Below are 21191 nucleotides of genomic sequence, written 5' to 3'. Positions count from 1 at the left end.
TCTCATGAATCTTCTTTATAAAAAGCTTCATGCATCTGTAACTAAGAATTTTTTTTCTTTTGAATTATTCTGAATTTCTTTTAGATAAATACAAAGGAAGCTACCTGTTCTTTCCTATTTACTCTGTTTTACAGGTAGGAGAAATATTACTCAAGGAAACTGTGACTTACCTAAAATGTGCAAATCAGCCTTAACTATGTTAATTGGAAAATCAGCATATTCCAATTAGAAATTCTACCTCTCAAAACAGACATTATGTGAAATGAATTACATTTTTATTGGTAAATAGCAACCTAGAATTGTTGTTTTAGATGCATAAAATTGCCCAAAGTTGCTCCCTAATGTCCTATTGAGTTGGCATTCCAGTTTATTGAACCACAACATACTTTTGTTTTTTTTCCAGCTTTAATTTTAAAAGTTTAACAATATATTTTTTTTAGCTTTACCAAGTAAAAGGTAAATAAGCAAATGAACAAACATACCCTGTATTTTAACTCACTTGGATTTTATTGGACAGTATCTTAATTCCAATTTTTAGGTTTTTTATGCGATTAGTTCAGTTATCCTTTCATCCATCTATATATTTATTATATAAAAAATATTTGAGTTTCTACTATATATCTAACACTGTGCTACATGTTAGCATCAAAGAGTAAATATGGTTTCTGACCTCATGGCAGTAAAAAATAATATAAAAATAAAGACTGATGGGGTCTCATCAGCTTTAGTATAAAATATGCAATATAAAACAGATCCCTCAGGAAGTACAGGAGAATAACCTGTTAATTGTGTCACAGAATTAGAGTTTTAAATGTATCTTTTTCAAATTTATAATCCCAAATAAGATCATATACTAATATTTCCCACATAAAACTTTGGGCTGCCTAACCTCACAGTTCAGGTGATGTCACCTACTTCTGCTTAAAACCTGCGCCTTGCCCGTAGGAAGGGACTATAGGCCTTGCCTATAGATTGGGTTCCTTTCTCAGATTTGGAGATGGGTTAGAAAAATGTCAGTTTTTAAGAATCGTGATTCTAACAGTTAATTTAGCTACCTCTAAGTTTATTGATATAAAAATAGAAAAAAACATAACTTTTCTAGTTTTGCCATAAACTTATAATTTGCTTTTAATTCATAGAGATATGACGTAAAATATGTCTATGGCATGTAATATGGAATACGATATATATTTGATAGACATAGCATAGTTCTTTAGACACGTCTGTTTTGTTATTGCTTGAATCTGATTTTAAACAGAACTGTAGTCTGAAACTTCCCAGGCAGGTGAATGTGGATAGTATGATTGGTACTGTGGTAGAACCAAATTTGTAGTAAGGATATTTCTAAGATCTTTTGGGAAGTAATACAATTCCACAGACCTTTAGTTGATTTTTTTGTTTGTTTGATTCATTGTATGCTGGTGGAAGAAGAGAAATGATAAAACTATATGTCTTCAATTCAGTAAAAATGTACTTGCCACCAAGGCATCAGTGAAGGCTCTTTGGCAATGCAGTTTTGGCCACAGCTAATTCCATTCGATTTTGTCACTTTCCTAAAGGTCTCTGGGGTGCAAAGGAAAATAGAAGTTGGAATGAGGGTTGTGATTGTTTATCTGCCATGTCTTGTATTTTTCCACTGCAAACTTCAAATAAGTAGCCCTTTGAAACTAACAGAGCTATGTGTTTTTTTCTTTTCTGTTTTAGGTAAGCACATTAATCATCGCTGGTATAATCAGACTGCATCAAGGTAAAACAAGAAAAAGTGTTATAATTATTCATGTGAATGATCATTTTATATATATATGTGACATTTTGGAGAAAAAATGGTGAAAACCAAGTTTCTTTTAGAAACTAAAGATCGAAAATACCTGTAGAAAATCTAAACGTTCTGTTTTTTTGTTTGTTTTAGTGTCTGATGACAATGCCGTAAACTTGCAGTATTTGAAATTGTGTATCATATGGAGCATTAACAGTATTTATTAACTTTTTAAAGAAGTGAAATCAGAAATATATTTTAAATACAAAATAATTTTGTTGTCAGTATGCAAATTAATATTTTGCAGCACATATGAGTTTTAAAAATAAACCGAAACACATCAAAACAGTGATTTTCAAATCCAGAAGGTATTTATGCATGTTGTTTTTAAAGGATACAGATTTTTAAACATCATATTTATAATTAGAAAAAAAATAGAGTAATGTTAATCAAAGATGTTTACTGTTCTGAAGATAAGTTATCAACATATCTGAAATAAACTTCTCTGTAAAATATATTAATCATTTTCCAGGAGAAATATGCTATGGCCTGTACAATTCATAATATTGCTTTTTCTATAGTAAGTCAAATCAGAGTTAAACATCCCGCTTTGGTAGACACAACTGAAAGAACTACATGTAATCATAGTTACGATGGAATATAAGTTCTAACACTTTCTAGAAATGTATGAAGCGCTTAATATACTCTTCGTAAATATTTGTTCCATGTCCAACAGTTTTTATTTCGAAATAGAGTAGAAGCGTAGTAATAAGCTGTTTAAATTTAGCTTGCTTCATTTCACTTTCACATTGAAGGCCAGGAGAATTCCAGTTTGTAGATGCAGATCCTTTACAGGGCAGGTAGGCATTTTTAAGGAACGTAATCAAATTTATTTCCTTCAGGAACAAAGACAACAAATTGGTGGTTCGAGAACTTAAATGGCTTTAGAATTTAGTAGTTTTGAGTCTGGCAGCACTGACAGGGGAAGCGAAGGCTCATTATCTCAGAAAAGAACAAAGTACTTTTAATTAGAGGAAGAGCCATCATCATTCATTACGGTGTTTGAAAGTAAATAATGTTCTAATGGCACAGCAAGGGTGTTCTCCTTCCTCCGATGCAGCCTTGAGCCGCATCTGTTGTGAGTAGAGAGGTTGAATTTTACTTTCACTTTTTAATAATCATGCTAAAGTTATGGTTTATTGTTCTGCATGTAACAATTTAATGGTGACTTTAATCTAAAATATTATATGAGTGTAAATATGGTGCACCTTTAGAGTAGTGCACTGAGGAGAGATAAGGCTACTATGGCTGTTGTTTTACTTTATTTTTGCCTTTCTCTGCCTTTCCTTTAATGTGATTCACGAGGACTCTTTGTTAAGTGTGTTTTGTTTTAATTAGGAACTAATATTTAATGGATTAAATTAAGCCCTCTTTTTGTTAGCCTAGATAAATGTCTACAATGTAAGCAAGTATGAGAAACTTTCCAAATGCTTTGCAATTTTGTGTTTCTCTGCAAAGGTTTAGTAATACTATCTGTTTGAGTGACTATTGTAGTTATGTTGGAAATCATACATTTAACTCTAAAAATTCTTTTCCTTCATATCAAAGTGTGTCTATTAAGAAGAAAAAGTTCAAATTTTTGTCAGTGTGCCCCCTGTTTATAATGAGGATGAACTACAGATAATTTTAAAGATATATGCATTCAAAGGTAATCTGACCTCAATATTAAATTTTTCAACGTATCGTTCCATATTCAAAAAACCCGAAATTCAAGTGAAGAATTTCATGTTTTTGATTAAATAAATCTTAAACAGAAAACAATTTAGTTTAAATTTTGTTTGAAAAAATATTTTTAAAAAACTTTAGCATAGTTTTCCCTTTAACTATACAGTTAGAAATATAGTTTAATCGTTCTGCGATGACTGTAAATTATGTCATATATCAGTCCATTGTAGTAAATGGTCTAATAAAATATTATAAGACTGAAAGATATATATATTGTATATATATCTGTATGTGTATTTACCAAAACAAACAAAAAATATAAACAAAACAAAAAACAACAACAAAAATTGTTAGTCATCTCATACATCAGCTTATTTTAGTTTTAGTTGGCATTTCCCCTAAATGGAGAGCAGACCAACTTTTTGGCATTTATTGTTAGTTGGATTCTAACTAATTGATGCTTTACTTCATGGTGGTATTCCAGACTATATGCTAAACGTTCCTTGTCCATTTGAGGCTGTACTTTGAATGTGAACACCCAAAGATGACATTATGAGTCTGAGATTGATAGTTATTTGATTTAGCAACATCTGTTGTTGTTTGATGTACTCCTTAAAATTCAACATACAATATGATTTACCCTCATGGCACATAACCTCAGTGGAATACTACTACTGCTATTTGTGCACAGGCTATTATAATTAACAGTTGTGTGTGTCTTTGGTCAAGTAAATGTCTATAGACTGGGTCATACATGATTAATATTAATAAGGAGAGTAATAGGCAAACTCTTTAAATCGCTTAGTCTATTGACATAGAGTTCTTCGTGTTTAAAGGCATCTAGAGTTATTTTTTCAATTAGAAATCTTTTCTTTTAATGCTCTTGGAGAATTCATAAAAGCATAACAATACATGTTATCAGAATGCTGTTCTTTCTTATGTTGATCATAGAATTTCAAACATGTCACATTATACAAAGAATTGTAATAAAATACCCAATATGCTGAAACACAATGAAAACCAGCGTAACTGTAACTGAGTTACACTGTTTCATGGTTTATATTGGGATGCACAGGGATCCAAGGTAAATATAAGAGTGATCGTTCTGAGGATTAGAGTTCTACTCAAGGGTTTTCTGGGCAGAAAAAATATCTATGAAAACTAAGCAAGGGTGTGTTTGTCCTAGGTGAAATGTAAAAATTACATAATGCCATAATAGCAATTACGTGAATTGTAATTCTAAGGTGACCTGATGTCCTATAATGGAGTATGAATCAGATTTCTTTTTTCTGAGGAATTTTCTTGCTCAGTGTTAACAATCCAGTGATGTCTTGTGACCTTTTCTATGCAAATATGAACAATTTGAGGCTATCACAATCTCTCATGCATTGCTCCTTAAAGGGACAGGCTTAATGGCTTTTATAGAATCGCTTGTATTTTAACCTTCATTACCTATAATATCGTCTTTGAAGCTTGAAATTAACTTTTGTTTCTTTACCATTTTACCCTTTCCTATTTTGGTAAGCAGTAATTTTACTTTCCACTGAAGGTCTAGGTGGGTTTCATGCAACATAGATATAATTAATTAAATATGATAAAATACATCTTTATTACATTATTGTATTAATCACATTCACTGACGGAGAAGCATGAATTTCTTTTCTATAGAGATCAATCAATGATGTACTAGTATTTGGCACATGGAAGCAAAATTAATGACAGCTTAACAACTATTACCTTTTGGATTTTCTTTTCCTATCTAAGTGTTTTGTGTGTAGGTTGAATATGCCATCCATTCTTAAAGTTAAATGTATTGCTATTTAAATATACTCCTATTACTGCTGACTTTTGAGCAATGACAAAGCATATTTTCTATTCTAAAAATAAAGCAATATAGCCCTTGTGTCCTTGAAATTAGAAAATAGCAAAAGTTTTATTTTTTTAAATTTATCTTTATTGTTGAAAGTATTACAGATGTTCCCCCCCCCCCCACTGATCTCCTCCATCCTACATCTGCCCACCTACCCCAGGCCTTCCCCACACTGTTGTCTGAGTCCATGGGTTATGCATATATGCATATAAGTTCTTTGATTAATCTCTCCCCACCCACTCCCCCACCCCCACCTTCCCTCTGGGATTCATCAGTCTGTTCATGCTTCTATATCTCTGGATCTATTTTGTTCATCAGTTTATTTTTTTCATTAGATTCCACGTATGAGTGAGATCATGTGATACTTGTCTTTCTCTAACTGGCTTATTTCACTTAACATAATACTCTCCGGGTCCCTCCATGCTCTCCCAAAGGGTATGAGATCCTTCTTTTTTACAGCTGCATAGTATTCCATGGTGTAAATGTACCACAGCTTTTTTATCCACTTATCTACTGATGGGCACTTGAGCTGTTTCCAGATCTTAGCTATTGTAAATTGTGCTGCTATGAACATAGGGGTGCATAAGTTCTTTCTGATTGGTGTTTCGGGCTTCTTAGGATACATTTCTAGAAGTGGGATCACTGGGTCAAATGGCAGCTTTAATTTTTAAACAGCACAAACTTGCCATTCTCATTATGGAAAGACAATGATAAGGAATAATTAATTATTTTAAAGTTTCAAATAGACAGTGATGTGCATTCAGAAGAAAATTTTAATAATATTCATGGTCATCCTGGCTTCGTTGCCACGGTCCTTACATGTTTGAAGCTATTATGTAAATAAGCAACTGTTCCTCAGATTTGACCCACGTGGGAATCTCATGTTCCATTTCCCTTTGGGAACCCCTTACGTAACATAGTCCTTGGCCATTTTTAGGAACTTATGAATACTTTTGTTGTAGCTATAGATATATCTATTTGTTAGGTTATTTTGTAATATAGAGAAAAGCTCTATATTAATTGCATGCCAGATTTCATACAATATAAACATAATGAAATTTCACAAATTATTTATTTTAAATGATCTATCTTAAACTCCATAAGTGAGGCAAGGGAAGGTAGGTATCTTGGTAGACAGATAGATGAAAAAGGACTTCCTTTACAAATAATTGTTTGATATCACAGTATTTATTTTTTATTTTACTTTTTACCTTTATCCATTCCTTCTTTTTAACTTATTTTTTCCTTAGAATCCAGGTTTCCAAATCATCAATATATGTATTCATGTCTTCTATTGTACAACACACAGATAATAGTTTCAGAATTACAACATAAATACTACTGTTAATTAGTTCAAATTTCTTTGTAGTTACCTTTGTCCTTAGGATATATCCCACTGAGAGGTCAGAAGCCAGAGTCCTGTGGCCAAAGTCCTTGAAATGATTATTTTATTTGTATGGTTATCTTATATATTTTTTTTAATTTTATATTTCAGTTACAGTTGACATTCAATATTGTTGGATATTAATTTCAGGTGTACAGCATATTGGCTAGACAATTATATAATTTATAAAGTGATCTACTCATAATCTAAGTACCCACCTGGGATCATACATAGCTATTACAATATTATTGACTATACTTCCTATGCTGAAATTTACATCCTGTGACAGTTTTGTAACTACCAATTTGTTCTTCTTAATCCCTTCACTATTTTCACCCATCCCCCAACCCGTTTTCTCTGGCAACTATCAAAGTGAAATCACATGGCCTGTCTTGTTCTGTCTTATTTCACTTAGCATAATACCCTCTAGGTCCATCCAATTAGTCACAAATGGTAAGATTTCATTCTTTTTTATGGCTGAGTAATATTCCTTTGTGTATATGTACCACTTCTTTATTAACTTGGCTATTGATGGACACTTGGGTTGCTTCCATATATTGGCTACTGCAAGATATGTAAAATAACACTGCAATGAATATAGGGGTGCATATCTCTTTCTGAATTCGTGTTTTGGGTTTCTTCAGATATATTCCCAGAAGTGGGATCGATGGGTCAAAAGGTAGTTCTTTTATTAATTTTGGGGGGAACTTTCATAATGTTTTCCACAGTAGCTGCACCAGTCTGCATTCCCACCAACAGTGCATGAGGATTCCTTTTTTTCCACATCCTACCCAACATTTGTTTATTATTGATCTTTTTATGATAGCCATTCTGACAGATGTGAAGTGCTACTTCATTGTGGTTTTAATTTGCCTTTTCTGATGATTAGAGATGTTGAATATCTTTTCATATATCTACTGGCCATCTGTATGTCCTACTTTGAGAAGTGTCTATTCAGACTCTGCTCATTTTTGAATAAAATTATTTGGGTATTTTTTGTGTTGAGTTGTCTGAATTCTTTATAAAGTTTGGATATTAGCCCCTTATCAGATGTATAATTGGCAAATATTTTCTTCTTTTCAGTAGGTTGTCTTTTCATTTTGTTGATGGTTTCTTTCGCTGTGCAAAAACTTTAGTATGAATTATTTCTACTCCATGTGGCATTACCAGTGGGGACTCTAATCCACATGTTCAATCTTAGCTGAAAAATACACCCTCTGTGTTTCAGCCTAATTATTTAGCAATTTTACATTAGGAATCTTTATCTGTCAATATTGTTAGAATACTATCATAGTCATTTTAATACTTTACAGTCAAGATTAGATTTTTAGTTTGCTCTTTTAGCTTCTCAGTTATACAAATAATATTAACAAAGATTTCCAATCACATTTTCCATTTATTTAATAATAAATATTTAATAACAACTAGAATAATAAATGGTAAATAATTTAGAAAAGGGCTTATATATTGCATGTAGCCCATTTTCAAACAGTGAGCAGAATTAAATCCCTGAGCCAAATATCATTTCTCACTTATTATGTGAGTAAGCTCTGATTCAACCACTGAGTCAAGTTACTTATTTGGGGAGAAGGGATGTCAGCAGTCATATGATGAATTCAGTGTTCATTTTTGTTCCTATTTGAAAGCATTCTTTTAATGATAGCAAATATACAATGTTCTTAACTATTTTGAAAGACAAATGTGTGACTATAAGACACAATTTAGTGAAGTTTTCTATATTTTAAGAGTCTACCTTTCTTCAGTTTCCAATAACATGTTCTTCATTTCCCTTTGGAGCCCTCAAAAAAAAGCATCTTTAAAATCCATATTCCTAATCAACATTCTGTTTAAAATAGTCTAGATTTTACTATCAAATGCCTCAGAGTAATTTCAGTCACTACCGATTATCAAATTTCAAAGTCACACATTTTTAGGTAGATATTGCAGCATGATCTCACTCATATGTGGAATGTAATAAACAAAATAAAATGATGACCAAAATAGATCCAGAAACACAGAAGCATGGAACAGACTGAGATCTCAGAGGGAAGGTGGGGGTGGGGGAAGGGTTGGGGAGAGATTAATCAAAGAACTTATATGTTTATAAGCATAACTCATGGACACAGACATTGGTATGGGGAAGGCCTAGGGGTGGGGTGGATATGGGGTGGGTGAAGGGGATCAATGGGGGGAAAAGGGGACATGTGTAATACTTTCAACAATAAAGATTATAAATAAATAAATAAATAAATATAAATAAATAAATAAATAAATAAATAAATAATAAATAAATAAATAAATGAAATGACATGTCCAAAAAAAAGAAAGAAAATTTTATTGGTTTCCTGTTATTGCTCTGACAAATTACCATGCACTTGTTGGCTTCAACCAGCAAACATTTCTTCTCCCACAGTTCTAGAGGCCCAGAGTCTGAAATAGTATTTCTTGGCCAAACTCAGTGTCAGGAGGGCCCTGCCTCCTCTGGAGGCCTAAGGCATGAACCCGTTCCTTGTCCCTTCTCTCTTCTGTGGCTACCAACATTCCTTGGTTTGTGGCTGCATCACTTTAGTCCCTGCCTCTGTGGTCACATTCCCATCTCCTCTTTCCTGTATACTAACTCTTGCTTTCTCATTCTGTCATAAAGATATCGCAGTGACATTTAAGGGGTACTGAGATAATCCAGGATAAATTCTCCACTTCAATATCCTCAATTTATTCACAATAGAAAAGACCCTTTTTGCTTATAAAGTAACTTTTACAGGATTCCGGTATTAGGACCAGATTATTTTTAGGGATATTTTTGAGCTAACAACAGAGACCATCTTAGAAATCTGCCTCCCACTTTCTGTATCTAAGAAAGTTGTATTATATCTTTTTTAGCATACTTCAGGACTATTCATAATCTTATTAAATTCACTGAGTATAATATAATATAAATATATTATGAATATATGTATAACATAACAGTAAGCAATGGTCTGGGCATACTAAACATTTTATCTTCTAGATCAATTCCAGGTGAATGGTAGTGGATCTATTAAGAAGAGAATTCATGTCCACATCTAGGCTTATTTGGAAATAGTTGTATAGAGGGGTTGTCTCATAAGCACCTCATATTTGCCTTTTATAGTCAAATATAGTAATAAAAGATATCTGGTGATCATTAGAAAAAATAAAGGGTAAGAAATAAATATGTGTTTAAGCAATATCTCCTCCTTGAAGTTCTATTTGATTTTCTTCTTTATAATATCACATCCTCCTTTTATAAAAATTGTACTGGATTTTATTATCAACTATTTACTCAATTGTATTTTTTCATAATCTTACATCAGTGTTTTTTATGTATAATCTGGCTCTTCCACAAAATAGATCTGTGTCTAGTTTTATCTCACATGTTCATGTTAAAAACGCAATACTATGCGACATATTTATTAGTGTGGTCAAGCATTATTATGTTGCTGCCAATTTTAGCTGGCTCCATTAAGATGTTAATAAGCAAGACGTCAAATTCCTCCATGTTTTGGGGAAGTTGAAGTCCTATGGAGAGCTCAGACTAGAAGTTGGTTAAAATTCAGTGTAGGCCCTGGCCGATATGGCTCAGTTGCTTAGAGCATCATCCTTGGCACCAAAGGGTAGTGGGTTTCATTCCCCGTCAGGGCACAGAGCTGGGTTGCGGACTCCATCCCTAGTCTAGGCACGTATGGGAGGCAGCCAACCCATGTTTCTCTCTCACATTGATAATTCTCTCTCTCTCCATCCCTCTCTAAATCCATGAAAGAATATCCTTGGGTGAGATTTAAAAAAAATAGAATAAACACAGAAAGAACATTAAGTTATAGAGTTAAAGTAAACCCATAATAACTTGATTTTCTACTTGGAGGAAATACTGCATAACTTGGCAAAGTTACTGGTACTAATGTAAATATATGAAAAGAAGCTAGAGAAAGCAATGTAGTAGAGGTTGCTTTTTTATGCCCACTGAATTTGGAAAGAGATTGCATAATGAAAGAAGGTTCTATGTTGCTGAATAAAAACTGAAAAATATATTGCAAAATGGGACATGTATTTTTATTAACAATTAATATGCATTTTCTCAGTGGTATGCACTAAAATCTGTCAACAGTGCTATTGTTCATGGAGATGTATATGGAATATCTATATGTTTATTCACTTAAATGTCTTATGCATGATATACTTACTTACTGTGTGTGATTAATTAAAGGACATTGTTACAGATATAAATTTTAACTCTTTTATTTAGAACTAAAAGTGAACAACATTATCTGTAAAATTTCTATAGATATAAGTTCCAAAGACTTTCATCAAGTCTACTTTTAAAGAAAGGATTCAGAGGATTATTATATATTACTTATTAAAACTTATCATATACATAATATTCTTTGTTTAATATGTGAGTAACACAAATGTAAATAAAACACATTTTTTAAGATGCGCCACATAACTTACCTTGAAAAAGGGTTAATGATCACCACCAAGATACATGACATATCATGTGATTTCAGGTTAGCTCATTAAAATTATTCAGGAATCTACTTTTCCTAATGTGATCAATTCCAATTGTATAATAAAATGAAATAAATTGTCTAGAAAAAGAAACAGGAAATTCACTCTTTCTCAAAATACCCAAAAATATGAAGAAAAGTGAATGCATTAGAACAGATTTCTGCATGATTGTATTTTTTGCTTAACTTTGGATGTACCACAGGTACATTTTTTTTTTTTTTTTTAATTTTAGGGTAATTCATTATGTAACTTAACTAAAATAACTGTAATAAATGGATTCTATTTGAGGAATTAGAACCCCCCCCCCCACACACACACACCCACAAATAACTATATACCCATACAGGCCTGGGCAAAGTAAGTTTACAGTTTTGAGTATGCAAAACATAGTCTATTCTTTTATTCTTATTATTTAATTATTGTATTATTTTCACAGAAATAATGGTAAACCTACTTTTACCACTCCTGTATATAAAAGCTTCCTAAGTCTTAGCTAACTATATCATTTTTTTTACACTCAGTGCTATTGGCTACTTATGACTATATGCTTATTAATGTCCTTTGCACTTAAGTGTGATGATTTAGGTCACCCTTCTATGTTTGCATCTTTCTTATTGAAACAAAGCACTGTTTAGGGTATCTTTGCTTTAAAATTTATAAGCATGTGACTTTCACTGAAAGTAATTCCTTCCCCTAAATGAATATTTTGGAAATAAAAAGTAATTAAAGATTAACAAAAGTAAGCAAATGGGTTTTTGAAGCTTCTTAATTATTGTTTAAAACACAATGGGCATTTAAGATAACCAATCTGCAGAAAATTTAAAACCCCCGTAGCTAATTTACATATTCAATAAGTTCATAGAATTCGTTTGCATTTGACAGGTGAGGGCATTGTGGCAGAGTTTAAAGAGACTTACGGAAGGTCATTCAGAAAATCAGGGGAAGAGCAGGAAATGACACCACTATCTGTATATGCTCCGTGGTGATACACAAGTAGTTGAAAAGAAAACTGCTCTGGCCCGGCTGGGCGTGGCTCAGCGGTTGAGCGTCGACCTAGGATCCAGGCGATCCGGGTTCGATTCCTGGTCGGGGCACATGCCCGGGTTGCGGGCTCGATCCCCAATGACTCTCTCATCATTGGTGTTTCTATCTCTCTCTCCCTCTGCTGCCCTCTCTCTGAAATCAATAAAGATATATATTAAAAAAAAAAAAGACACCTGCTCTGAACCACTCATTCTGCTGGGGAGGTAAGCCCTCCCTCAGGGCTGTGGGTGCAGAAGTCGTGACAATCCCTGGTCCAGGGGATCCTGTGTCCCAGTGGTCTTCATAGGTCCAGGGTATGCAAATGATCTTCATAGTCTCTAAGTGAATGCTTGCGGTTTGGGAAAGTATCTCTCTTTTGTTAAAGACTTTTTTTTTGGTTTTCTTTGCATTTTTGTAGATTTCTCATCTGTTTTACCCGCCTTAATCTATTCTCACGTTCACTGTTCTGTTCATTCACTCAGGTTTTGCTGATTCCCGGTATGGATCAGGCAGTGTATCAGTACCTCATGCTCTCCCTTGCCTGTCTGTCTGCCCTTTAGTTCCCTCTCCCCCTCTCTTTCTCACCCCTTGTCCAATTATATATTAATATACTCATTTCAAAATCTAAAAATATTTCAAAAACTATTTCTTTTTCTGATAATAATTAATCTTCTTTCATAGTTATAGTTGAAGCAAGTTAATTAAATGACATTTGTAGAAATGCTTCATGTTACCCATGCAACAAAATAGGTGCAAAATAATTTCTGTCATTTCTTTATAGCATAGAGGTCACCCTGCTAAAAAAAAACCATCAAAAAGTTAATATTGTAGTTAAAATATGAGGTAACAAATATTGATATTTTAAAACTCTATACGGCAATTACTTGTAATTTTTATGACTCTGAATAAATCTGAAAAATGCAGTTCCAGAATAACAGGTTTGTAGACTGTATCTACTAACTGCTGTTGGACTCTGTTATGTTATTTTTCTGTTCTGTTCCACAAAGAAATTCAGACGCTTGTGAATTTGCTGCCTAAAGTAGGAACAATGGACAAACACACATATCATGTTCTGAAATTTAAAATGGGAAGGACAAGTGTCAAAAAGTCAAATCTAAGGGACTGAGAACTAGGGAGTGACAGAGAGCCCAGCGCAAGGAATCCCCAGGGAAAGAGAGAAGATGAAAAGAGGGAAGGCGGCCACATGTAAAGCCATAAATCCAGGAGATTTAATGTAAGAAATCAAACAATGAGTATGCAATACTATAAATCAGGTGTTACCAGGAAATGAGACAATATAGTTTGTAGCCCACTTACCTCAGAAAAGCAAGGAAATCTGAAGAGGAGCAATAAATAGACACCTCCTCTGCCCAGACCCCCCCACATTAGCTGGATTCAGTTGCCATTTGTGTGCATCTGTCCCATACAAGTTTGTAAACTACTTAAGCACAGTGGAGAGGTAAGGACAGATTCCTGTGCATCTTGATTTATTTCTCATGAAACAGCTCTTGGTATTAGAAAGCCTCTAACATATAGTACGTCAGTGAGTGACCAAACATCTTTTAATTTCACACCCGTCAGGAAGCAGCATCATAGAAGAATTTGAGTGAGATGTATCTACACCTGACTTGTAGATTTATCATTTGTGCATGAACTAACGCAAGATCCGTGAGCTATGTCTCTTCCCTTATCTGTAAAAGGGGTTAATAAGGACGTTTAATTCACAGGACAATTTGAACATGAAAATACAATTAGATAGGTACAGTACTTAATGTATATATTAATCATTCCATAAAATGGTAACTGGAGATATTTAGGTATGCATACCCACAGACACATACACCCATGGTTTCATTGACAAGGAGAAATACATTTTTTTCAAATGTATCTTTCTAATTGCTTGCTTCTCTGAATTTTTCTCTAGCTTCAGTGTAAATATTGTTAGTAAAATAAATAACGTATCAGTCAGAGCGAGTGTCGCTGTATAAGAAACTGATCTCTTTTTCTCTGCTCTTTTGTTAGTGAGAAAGCACTCGAGCATAGGAAGGTCCTGGGTCTGTAGTGGGAAAAGGTCCAACCACAGAGAGGAAAAATAAAGGTAGTTTTGTTGATCTATTTGTAGTTCAGTAGAAAGTGAGCAGTGGTGGATATGTACACCTTAGCCCAACAAGAAAAACTGATTATTTATTGGTTGGTTAAATCAGAAATGTATTTACCATATTGTGAGTTAATTGCAGATAAATATAATTTGAGGAGGCCATTCATATATGAATGCCAAAATATAAATACATATCCAGGCTATAAGGAAATCATCAAATGCTATGAAGATCACTCAAAAGAAACTACCTCTAATCAAATTAGAATTCTTTTTCCTTTGTAAGTTACCACCTCCAAAATAGTATTAACCAGGGGTTGATTGATTTTATTGAGCATTTTGTTCATTAATTTTCTTATTTTTCAGTTTCCCATTTTATTAATTTCCACTTTGATCTTTATTATTTCCCTTCTTCTTTTTTACTTTGTGTGTGATTTACTCTTCATTTTCTAGTGTCTTAAGGTTAAAACTGATGCCATTGATTTGAGAACAATCTTCTTTTCTAATACAGGTATTTATTGCTATGAATTCCCTCCTAGGTACTGCTTTAGCAGCATCTCCCAAAGAGTCATATAGTGTTTTTCATCTTTATTCAGTTATTTAAATGTTGTTTTTCCAATATTTGAGAACTATCAAGAACACATTTCATTTTTGATTTTTTAAAAATTTAATGTGTTCAAAGGATACATTTTGTATGACTTGAATCTTTCAAATGTATTAAAATTTGTTGTATGGTCTAGTATATGTTCTATCTTGGTAAACATTTCATGTGCACTTGGGGAAAATGTGTAATATGTCCTTGGGTGGAGTGTTCTAAACATGTCAATTACACTAAGTAGGTTGACAGGATGGCTCAAATATGCTATATTCTTACTGATATTAATTATGTCTATTTGTTTAATCATTTATTGATAAAGGGATTATCTTAGTCTGTTTGGGTTGCTATCACAGGGTATTATAAATTGGGTGGCTTATAAACAACAGAAATATATTTCTTATACACTGTAGTTATGGGGCTGGGAAGTTCAAGATGAAGGTACCAGCAGATTTGGCGTGTGGTGAGGACCAGTTTCCTGGTTCATAGACAGCCATCCTTTTGCTTTGTTCTCACACGGCAGAGGGGGAGGAAGCTCTCTGGGGTGTCTTTTATAAGGGAACTAATCCCACCCATGAGGTCTTCACCCTCAAGTCCTAATCACCTCCCAAATACTCCACTTCCTAATATCATCTAATTGGGAGAATTTCAACATATGCATTTGGGTGGGACAAAAACTTTCAGTCTGAAGCAGGGGTTTGTAACCTCAGACTATGATTGTGGATGTGTATTTTTTACCTTGCTGCGGTATCAATTTTTGTTTCATATGTTTGAACTTTTGCTATTATTGGCATCAATGTAGAACATTTTTATATCTTCCTGAAGAACTGACACATTTCTCATTAAGAAATTACATTCTTCATTCCTGGTAATGTTCACTGTCTGAAATCTACTTTGTCTAATGTTAATGTGGTCAATTTATATTAATTTCTTTTTAATAAATTTTTAAAAATTTTAAACAGTTTTAGATTTACTGAAAAATTTTAAATATAGTACGGAGAGGCTCCAGCTAACTTACTGCATTTCTCCTTTTATTAATATGTAGCACTGGTATGGTATATATCTTCCATAATAAACCAATAATGAAAGATGATTATTAACTACATTTCATACCTTAGACTGTGGCAGTTTCCAGGTTTTTAAAAATTAGTGTTAACATGCTGTCTTCTTGTACCTTCTTCCTTTTATCCTATTTGTGTCTTTTTACTTCAGGTATGTGTCCTTTTGGCAGCAGATAATCAGGTCTTGCTTTCCCACCTGTGATATAATATTTGTCTTTTAATTGGGGGCAGTCTTTGCCCTTTGATGATTCCTATTTAATGTGATTATTAATTTGGTTACTTTTAAGTCTATCACCTACCTAATTATTTTCTATTATCTTAATTTGTTTCCATTTTCCTTTTTAATTTTTTAATATTGATTTTTTAAATTTATAATTTCACTCATTCCTTTCTTTTGGTTTGTTGTCAATAGCTATTTTTATTTTTTATTGTTTATTTTTCTTTAAAAATAATTTATGCTTTCTTAAGTTATTTTAGTAATTGTTTTAGGGTTTATAGTTTACAGCTTTAGGTTATTACACTGTACTTTCAACTGATATGCCACTTCACGTAGAGAAAAAGAACCTTAAAATTGTGTACTTCTATTTCTCCTCTCCCAACCCTTTTCCTATTATTGCCACACATGTTACGCTTATATATTTATAAACCTCACACTCTACTGTTATCATTTTTATTCCAAAACTCAGTGCTCTCTTCTCTTCAGCACTGTGTCCTGAGAAGCACGGCCACCTTGGGAGTAAGGCCGGCTCTTTCTAGGTTTTCTGTCTCTGCAGCAAACCACAGAAAGCCTCTCAATACAGTAAAGGGGAGTATTGTAAGGGCTCCCCTCATTTGTTGTTCATCTTTCATGGCTCTGTGTCTTTCATTCACTGTCCAATAAACAATGTTTTGCAAACTACTACATCATATATTTTGTTTGTATCAGTGGGAGGTTAAATCTGGTTCTTCTTATTGGAAAATCTCTCTCTCTCTCCCTCTCTCTCTCATACACACCACTCCTCAAATTCCAGGCTTCCTTGTACTAGAAATTATGGAATTATACTTAAAATAAAACAAAAATGTAATGTTATGTAGTAATGATATACAATAAGAAGAACCCTGGACTTGAAGCCAGATAACCTGGATTAAAGTCCAGGAATGTAGTTCTGTGGCTCTGAACAAATGACATAGCCCATCTCGGACTCATTTTTCTCATATGAAAAACTGACAGTGATTCCAAGCGTATAAGATTATATTGAAGACCAGAACACCAGACACCAAGCACATTATATAGCTCGTAACAGATCCTCTAAAATGCTTGTATGGGCTTGATTTCATGTCAACATGCATAAACTTGAGTGCCCAATATGTACAAGACACCAGAATGTGTTATAATTTACCATCTAAAACGCTATAAAAATAAACTACTGTACTACCCTTTTAATAGCTAAGGAAATAGAATCTCCATAAAATAGATTGTCATGGCTCAAAGTACAAAATGAATAAGCATTTTTTATAGGATATGAACCCAGTTTAGTTTTGAACCACCCTTTTTTTCTACTTTCTGCAGAGTTTAAGCCTGTTTTTCATAAACTAATTTCTATGAATATTTTAATCTTGAAAGATATAAATCTAACATCAGGATTTTCAAATACTCTATATTAGTGCTTGCTATTTCATGCACTGAATATATATAAAATTCTATGGAATCTATAGTTATGCACTGCCACTTCCACAAACTCTATATAATAATAAATATTCAAAATGCTGTTTTTCGGTGAGTGCACTTAATTTTATATTCAAAATTAATATGTAAACTGGTATCATTTCCTTTTAAATATTGTTTTTGGTGATGCCACTCTCGAAGGACTCTTAGTTAAGGCCTAGGATAATATCAAAACTCACAACCTTGAGGAGACAGCTACCGCTTTTTATAGTTTATGATTCAGCATGTTTTGGTTACTCTTCATGATGCAACATAATTTCTGTCATGAAGGCTGCAAATTGACAATGTTAAAAAGAAAATAGTGTTTTGTAGCCCTGGCAAAGGTCATAACCATTCTTAAAATCACATGCTCCTATTTTATGGTAGTATTTTAAAATGTTTTGCATTAGCAGCACTCTGAATCATTACAGTGAGGATTACATTTTCCCCATAATAGTAGTATTTTATACTCTTTCAGTGTGACATTTCCTTTTAGTCTATTTTGCATTGATCTCCCTTTCTGTCAAATATTCTCTGGTAAAATGTTTCCACAGTACGTTTCTCATATATGATCTTTGAGACTGTATTTCTCAGTCTGATTCTGTCTCCTATCTGCACTTACACGTGCCACTTTTACTGCAGTCTCACAAGCACAGAACTTCACCTTTGTGTCACCTCTCAGGTCTACACCTTTTTCCACTGTCCAGGCTCTCAAGGACCTGCCTTGTCACGTTTTCATGTTTCTCTCCTCAACCACCTCTACTATCACCTTCCTGTTGGAATTATCACAGGCACCATAAGTGCCACCCATTGGTTTATGCCATTTTTGAGAGGAAAATTATAGAGTAGCTTAGGTCTAGACCAGCAGTGGGAAACATCAGCTTACCCATGCACACACATGCGCATGCACACGTAAAACCTTTCCATCAGCATACCCATGCACACACGTGCACATGCACATGTAAAATCTTTCCATCGGCATACCCATGCACACTCTTGCACATGCACAGGTAAAACATTTCCATCAGCATACCCATGCACACACGTGCACATGCACATGCACATGTAAAGCCTTTCTTTCTCTTTATGGCTTAGTGGTTAAGAGCTCAGAATCTGGACAAAGCTTCCTGGGTTCCAAGCCTAGCTCTTCTGATAATAGCTGCATGACATTCAACACATTGCTTACTTAACCACTTGTGTTTCAACCTTCTTAGTAATAAATGAGAGTGATTAATGTACTTACCTGTGAGTGTTGTGATGCTTAGGAAAGGGCCTGATAGAAGTTATAATGTAAATGTTAGCTATGACTACTGCTACAGCTAATGCTACCATTACTATTGCAATGACTATTACTGCTCTTGTAGTAAAAGTAAGAATTCATCTAGGCAAAAGTATGCCAAAAGCAAAATATTAATTTTGTTGATTCCATATTATGCCTGTCCCCCAAATGACCCCTAATCTAGAGCATCCCAACTAATGCTATTGATTTTCTTCTTATCAGAAAGTTTTCTCTCAAGGAAAACAAAACAAACTAACAAAAAACAAAATATTATTTTTAACCATGATTATAAGTGATATTTGCTCTCAAAATCTTTCTACTTTTAAACAGAAAGTCAACCAAACCAGGGAAATAGTTAACTGTATTAAGCAAAAATTTAAGCATTGCAAAAATTTACATGTATCACTTCATTACATGTATCTACAGTAACACAGTCAAATGTGTATTACTGTACCACTCATAAGTGAAGTTATGAAGTTCATAAAAAATGAAATAGCTTGTTCAAGGACAGATATAAAGTATGAGTTGGTGTTGAATATCAAGCCCACCCTTTTCTGATTCCAAAAATAAAGAAATAAAATCTTAAGTCTATACTTGGAATTTCTGATCGAGTCACACTTCTTAAGTAACTGACTAAAAAGGTATTTTGAGCAGTTAGTGACTGAGCATTTTCTAAGTACACCTGCAATTTCTGCTTACATTTGACAACTTCATGCTCCTAGGGCTTTCTCAAGCTTGGTAAAATAGGCAAGCAGTAAATATGGTTGCACAGTACTCTTTTTGTTCTAGAACAAAGAGAGCTGCCAGACTTGTCTTACTTCCATTGATTCATTCAGCAAGTGATTTAATTAATCCTCAGTGCTATGTGAGACCTTGTTGCTCTTTTAGTATGCTATTCGCTTAATGTTAAATTCTAATTGCTATAAAGGTTATTCTTTAAAACCGTAAGTGATGGTTTAGATCACTGTCTTAGCTTGGGCTGGTATAACAAAATACATCTAAGTGGCTTAAACAGCAGGGATTTATTTCACACACTTCTGGAGCCTGGGAAGTCCAAGATTAAGGTACCAGTTGATTTGGTTCCATGGTAAGGGCTCTTTCCTGGCCTACATCTGCCTTCTCACCTGGCAGAGAGAGCCAGCTCTGGTTTCTTCCACTCCCTATCAGGGCACTAATCCCATCATGGGGCCCCACCCTCATGACTTCATCTAAGTCCAATTATCTCCCAAAGGCCCCACACCCAAATATCATCACATGAGAGGCAGGGGATTCAACATGTGAATTTGCAGGCAACACAAGCATTCAGTCTACAACAATCATGTTGCTTTTCTGTTTCAAAATCTTCAACGATTGCCTATTGTAATAAAAGTGAAGCATTTTCACCTCGCTGCCCGTGATCTGCTACTGCTTTCACTGTAGCCTCCTGTGGAGCCCCTTCCAATCACTTACTGCTCCTCTCCACACTAACCTTCCCTCAGCTCTCGGAATGCATTTGCCACCTCAGGGACAGGTGTTGCAGGCCACTGTTCCTTCTACCTGTGATATTCATGCTCACTCCCCTCCAGGTTAATTCATCTTCAGGTCCCTGTTCAGATGTTACTTCCTAGAGATGCCCTCTCTGAATTTCCACACCTTATAAATAAAGTCCCCTCTCATTCTTTCTGTTAACTCCCTGCTTTTCTCTTTCACAGGATTTATCAAAACATGTAATTACACATTTATTTGCATTTATTTGTGTAATGATTCTTCCCACCTGGTAAACTCTGATCTCAGCATCTAACAGAGAGTCTTACACAGAGAAGTCACCTAATAAATAATTATTGAGGAAATGCATGAACAAAAAGGTAGATACTGTCTTAGACACTATCTAAGTTATGTGGGTTTCATAATTAAATTGGTATATGTTAAATAAATAAATAAAACTCATTACAGTGTGACCTCAGGAGGGTTCCCCAGTACTCTTAGAACTCAGATCCCTTGTGAGTAATATGGGTATAAAAATACCCTATTTGTTAGAAAATTTTGAGACTTAAATGTGTAAACCTGCCTCAATATGTGTTTGTTACCTTCTCTTTCCATTAATTTCTTTTTAAGAGCAGTTCTTAATTTTCTTCTGATTGTTCATTATTTTGACTCATATATTTTTCTTTTTTTCCCCTCTCACAAGCTCGTGACTAAATGTGGTGTCAGTTTCT

General features: G+C 33.9%; 1 protein-coding gene across 5 annotated transcripts in view; it reads left to right on the top strand.

Annotated features, from left to right (window-relative positions):
- Positions 1-21191, top strand: part of CADM2 (cell adhesion molecule 2) — a 997699-nt gene that overhangs the window by 504410 nt on the left and 472098 nt on the right. The window contains exon 1 of one of the 5 annotated variants that reach the window (XM_081138748.1): positions 1723-1747. The exons of the other annotated variants lie outside the window; for them this stretch is intronic. The gene's annotated coding sequence lies outside the window, so the exon portion shown is untranslated. Of the gene's footprint in view, positions 1-1722; positions 1748-21191 lie in introns of those variants that run through there. 5 annotated transcript variants of the gene reach the window in all.

Source organism: Miniopterus schreibersii (genome assembly GCF_964146895.1).
Source record: "Miniopterus schreibersii genome assembly, chromosome: 5".
In the NCBI taxonomy this organism is placed as follows: domain Eukaryota; kingdom Metazoa; phylum Chordata; class Mammalia; order Chiroptera; family Miniopteridae; genus Miniopterus; species Miniopterus schreibersii.
The sequence above is the reverse complement of the archived record's forward strand: the minus strand, read 5'-3'. Positions and strand labels throughout refer to the sequence as shown.